Here is a 6,000-nt window from a genome sequence, read left to right as displayed (position 1 = left end):
CAAATCGAGGCCTGAATGAGTGAAGTGACTTACCAGAGACTGAACAATGGCCTTGTCTCAACAGCCAGTTTTCTCAACATGGAAGCTTGTTGGAAGGATATAAAATATGTATTTCATGACCCCTTAGCAAAATGGAGAGTTTCCTTTAAGTGGTTCTGATGATACAGATAACAGCTATGTTTTGCTGTTGGTGGTTTGTTGGTTTATTTATTTATTTATTTACTTTTTTGAGATGGAGTCTCACTCTGTTGCCCAGGCTGGAGTGCAGTGGCACGATCTCGGCTCACTGCAAGCTTCACCTCCCAGGTTCAAGCAATTCTCCTGCCTCAGCCTCCTGAGTAGCTGGGATTACAGGTGCATGCCATCATGCCCAGCTCATTTTTGTATTTTTAGGAGAGATGGGGTTTCACCATGTTGGTCAGGCTGGTCTCGAACTCCTGACCTCACAATCCACCCGCCTCATCAATAACAATGTATTTTTAAACTGCATGAGTTTTTAGGGATTAATGTATCCTCCTTTAAGAGATAAGGAAAGTGAGGCTTAGAGAGGCTGACATATTATGATCCAGAAGTTGTCCAAATCTGTTTTATGATTTATGACCTTAAGCATGTTAATTATATTTTAAAATTCTACTTCATTAAAACATCATGGGAAGGTACAGCAATACAACATTTGTAATGAGGTTATTGCATAAACAATCATAAGGCACTAGGGATGTGAATCCTGTTTTTAGCACACCAGTAAGAAATTCATACCATATCCTAAGCTACACCAGTCATTCCACCCTGCAAATCAGAGCATGAAAAATGATCTCAGCTCATGACTAATCCACTGCCCTGAGCTAGGGGACGTTCACACCGACACTATCTGCGACATGGAGTTGTCTATTCTTGAAAAGCATCATCTTCTGTAGCAAGGAAAGTCAGTTAAGCAATTACTTGCTGAAAAGCTCCTAGGAGCCAAACATTGTGGAGTGAACATGACTGTGACTCTGCTTGCTCTCAGAAGGCTTAGAACCCATAGCCAAAAAGACAGAACCTATGCAGTGTGATGTGAGCAGAGGAAGGACAGTCTTAATGAAGTGGATGGTTAGATGAAGACTTCATATTTTTTTTCATAGATCATGGGGGTAGGATTTCAAAAAAATTCGAGAATGGAAGAAATATGGAATTCTAATTCAAATACTTTCTGCTTCAAACAAAGTTGGCTGGTCATAGAGGTGGCAGCTGAGTAACTTTCATGCAGAGTAAAGAAATGCCACACCCAGGACTTTGCAGGTTGCTCAAGCAGATGGCCACATGGACCCTGGCTTCCTCAGAGCCTGCTGTGACTACAGCACAACTAGTACAAGTGACAAGAGACCTGCCCCATGTGTGCACTTGCTACTCAAGCTTCTGACATTCACCATTCCCCACACTTGGGGAATGTTGTACCAGAAAGTCTATTCTTGGCCCAATAGACTTTCTGTTCCACTGCGCTCGTCTCAACGACCTGCAACAGTGAGGCGGTGATGAGGCAGGTAGATAATTTGCAGGCTACGGAGTGGAATTCATATATTTTATTCCTCAGTAAGGAGCCAAATGAGTAAGAAGGTGTGTTTTCACTGGAAGCCACAAGCTAAAGCAAAATAGGCAAGAAGCATAAACGGACTTGCTCAAAAGCCTCTCTCTTCCCTCAGAGCCCAGCGAGCCAATGTGTGCCTTTGTGAGACTCAGAAGAAGACGTCCTCTCCTCTGGATTTCTGCCTGCTCACCACTGACCCTCAGCCAGGCCCCCTGGGCCTTGCCCTCCTCACACAGCCACACAGCAGCCAGTTCCCCACCCATGCAGCCATTTCAAGTGTGGATGAAAAACACCTGGAAAGAAGCAGCAGCTGGTTTTAGAAGGGATGACGGGAAGGGGAAGAAGAAGGCAAGCCCAGGTGGCATAGGACTTAAGGAGGACTCAGGGCCTCCGTAAGGCCTCATAAGTCACTGAATGTGTTTAGAGCAAGGAAGAAAAGATAAATGACAGCTACAGGTAGGGAGGCAGGAGGTGGGTCTGAAAAGAGCCTGTTTGCCACCAAAAACTTATTTCTAGGCTATTGACGGCAGATCACATAGCACAGTGAAGTGGTTCTCAAAGTGTGGTCCGTGTGGACTAGTCCCATTAGCACCACCTGAGAACTTATTGTTAGAAACACAAATTCTTAGGCCCCATTGAAGATGGACTGAATTCGAAATTCTGGGATTTTTAACGAGCCCTCCAGGTGGTTTCGATGCATGTAAGAGCCTGGAGCCACTGGCAAGGTGGCCGGGCAGGTCAGGCTCTGGGGGTTTCCATCCTAGCTGACTCTCAGGAAGTCACTTTGCCATCTTAAGTTGTGTGCTCCTTTTCTCCATATAAAATAGACATACTAACAGCATCGCTTATCTAGTCTTTTTGGAAATGGAGATTACATATGGAAAACATTTTGCATGGTGCCCAGCATATGGCAGGCAGGGAATACATGTTTGCAATGGCTGCTGCCAGCCAAAATGAAGCAGCAAGTGTGTTTGGAAGACTGCAGGCCTCCGCAGTCCCCACGTTCAGCCTGTCTCCTGAGCGGAGAAAATGAAAGAGGATGCAGGCTGGCATCCAGGGAGAGCCCAGAGGGAGACAGCAGTACCCAGTCCATAACCACCCAAGGCCCTGGAACACCACAATGGCTCAGAGCCCAGGTGAGCAAGAGCGCCTAGGGCTGCACAGAGCTGGGCTGGGAAACCGACCCAGCCTGAGGGCTCAGCGCAGGCTTTGAGAGGAAAGCGATGCTTGAACTGAGATGGGGAGAATGCGCCACTGCAATACCCAACATTTATGGACTGTGTGCCAGACATGACTTTAAGCAACGCCAGATTTGAATCACGTAGGCTCCATTGTGATTAGGTAATATTTTGATACCCTTTTTATTATTTTATATGTGTGTGTGTGTGTGTGTGTGTGTGTGTATTTTTTTTGAGACGGAGTCTCGCTCTGTCACTTAGGCTGGAGTGCAGTGGCGCGATCTCCGTTCACTGCAAGCTCCGCCTCCTGGGTTCACGCCATTCTCCTGCCTCAGCCTCCCGAGTAGATGGGACTATAGGTGCCCGCTACCACGCCCGGCTAATTTTTTTTTGCATTTTTAGTAGAGACGGGGGTTTCACCATGTTAGCCAGGATGGTCTCGATCTCCTGACCTTGTGATCCGCCCGTCTCAGCCTCCCAAAGTGCTGGGATTACAGGTGTGAGCCACTGCGCCCGGCCGATGCCCTTTTTAAAGATGAGGGAAAAGAAAGAAAATAACCTTGACCAAGGTCACGGAGTGAAGTGGCTCAGATAGGATTTGAACCCAAGCAGACAGACTCCTGGGCCCACACGCCTCACCAAGTGTGGCTGGCTGGAGAGCTGAAAGAACCCTGGGGGCAGGGTGCTGAACGAGGGGAGACTGGTGTGAGGTTCTCTGTTTCTCTTATTAAATCCAGTTCTTGGCCAGGCGTGGTAGCTCACACCTGTAATCCCAGCACTTTGGGAGGCTGAGGCGGGTGGATCACCTGAGGTCAGGAGTTCGAGACCAGCCTGACCAACACGGTGAAACCCTGTCTCTACTAAAAATACCAAAATCAGCTGGGCATGGTGGCGGGCGCCTGTAATTCCAGCTACTCAGGAGCCTGAGGCAGGAGAACTGCTTGAATCCGGGAGGCAGAGGTTGCAGTGAGCTGAGATTGTACCACTGCACTCTAGCCTGGGTGATACTAGCCTGGGTGATAGAGTGAGACTCCATCTCAAAAATAAAATAAAATACAATAAATACATCCAGTTACTAGGTGTCTGGCGTGTCCTACCCCCTGTGGATGGCACGGCCAGTGGGGCGCAGCACAGGAGGGGGTGCAGCTCCCTGGTGTTGGCTCCAACTCAGTCATGAAAAGTCACACACCAAGAGACTAAATCATGTGAGGGGTGAGAAACAGCAAGCTATAAACAGATGGTGTAGTCACACACACACACACACACACACACACACACAGGAAAAAATTCCCAAAGGACATACACTAAAATGTTTATACTGGTTATCACTTAGAAAAAATATTAAATATTAAAATTGATTTTTATTATCTTTTATCTTTTTTTTTGCATCTGCTCCTGTGCCTACGTGCAATGATCATGTATTACTTTTTCCATCAGACAAATACATAAGCTCTACTTTAAAACTGTTTATGAATCTGCCCGGTTAAGGACAAATACTGAAACTCAGTCTTGGCCTGAACCTGGTGACCTGGAGCTGGTGGAAGCCTGGTGACAGACAGCTTAGACGCTGGCTCCCTCTCTCCTGGCTGAAGCCTGACTCCTGGTGGACAGAAACATCAACGACAGACTTCCTTTTCAAACGCCTGCACACACACCTTAGGGAAAGTTTATTCACCCCCTCATTTTGTCATTCAACAAATATGTACTGATCACATTCCACTTGCCAAGAATGCCGGGAATGTACAAATAAATTGGAGATGGAGCCTTTGAGGAAAACGGCTTCTCTCTACTTTCGTTCGCATTTTGTTTTGTTTCGATAGTCGGGAATAGTATGGTAGGTTTTCTTCATCTGTCCTGCTCCTCAGTTACAATTCAGGTTCTTCCCAGGTTGCTACTGAGAATGGACTATCCTTCTTGGTGTCTTTTCTGATGACAGTAGTGGCCCGGAAGCTATGGATTTTCACTTCTTGCTTCCATGTGGCCACTTTACTGGACGATAAGCTGTTCGCACCATTCTTGGTTCTCAAGGTATACAATCACACAGAAAGAATTTTGTTTCTCCTGAAACACAGCAGTCGTAGTTCTCATTTCAGAGATCTGTGCACACTGGTTATTCTCCACCCTTCTCGCCTGGCTTTTTAACCAGGGAAACTTCTGGTTGGTCCTGCTAGTGGGAGGGACTGGCAGGAGATGAGAGGGCAAGAGAGAGAGGAGTCAGACCATGCATTTCCTCCGCCTAACCCCAGGTTCCCTACTCAAGAGGTGCCTCCACTCAGGGCCGCAGTTCCTGTCTGAAGGCTGCTGGCCGACTCTTGCTCTCCCAAGGCTCCCTGTGTGCTCCCACCTCTTGCCTCTTCAGGCCTTGCCAGGGAATTGCTCCTCACCTTGTGCTGGTCGCCCGAACCTTCCCCATACCTAATACTTGTGATCCCTGATTAAAAGTTTCTCAGTGGCCTGAGAGGACCATCTGCGTCTTCCCCGGAGCCTGACTGGCTTAAGAGTTTCAAAACATTTAGTTTTAGATGATTGCTTTTTATGAAGATTTGTTAACTCTATTAAAAATATTTCCTTCTGCTTGGTTTCTGCTTAAGTTATAAATGCCTCCGTGGGCTCAAACTGCCTGGAATCGCATCTATGAATCTGTAGCGGTGCTTTCAAACTGTAGTCGCTACACAAAGGTGAATCCATAAAAAAGTGAGATATCCATGGCATTTACATGAAAGTATAGGAAATTCATCCTTTCTCATATAACATCAGTATGAAAAGGCGGGTTCTGTCATTTGGAATTAATTGATAACATTGTCCAGGTTTGAAGACTTGTATCTGGAAAAGATGAGTTAACAACCATTCTTGTAACAGTTGGAACAAATCTCTGCAAGTCACTATTCTTACTGTTATTAAATTCAGGTTTGGCTGTATGAGGGTGAACAAAACTACAAAATACACTGGGAGCAAAAGGAATAAATTGTGTTTGGTGGTTATATCGCTTTTTCAGAATCAGAACATAATTTGTGATATTTATTTATTTACTTATTATTATTTTTTAAGATGGAGTGTCTCACTCTGTCGCCTAGCCTGGAGTGCAGTGGCACAATCTCGCTCACTGCAACCTCCACCACCCAGGTTCAAGCGATTCTCCTGCCTCAGGCTCCTGAGTAGCTGAGATTACAGGTGTGTGCCACCACGCCCAGCCAATTTTTATACAGAGATGGGGTTTCACCATGTCGCCCAGGCTGGTCTCAAACTCCTGACCTTAAG

The sequence above is a fragment of the Trachypithecus francoisi genome, unplaced genomic scaffold (genome assembly GCF_009764315.1).
Source record: "Trachypithecus francoisi isolate TF-2019V2 unplaced genomic scaffold, Tfra_2.0 Lachesis_group10, whole genome shotgun sequence".
Taxonomy (NCBI): Eukaryota; Metazoa; Chordata; class Mammalia; order Primates; family Cercopithecidae; genus Trachypithecus; species Trachypithecus francoisi.
The sequence above is the reverse complement of the archived record's forward strand: the minus strand, read 5'-3'. Positions refer to the sequence as shown.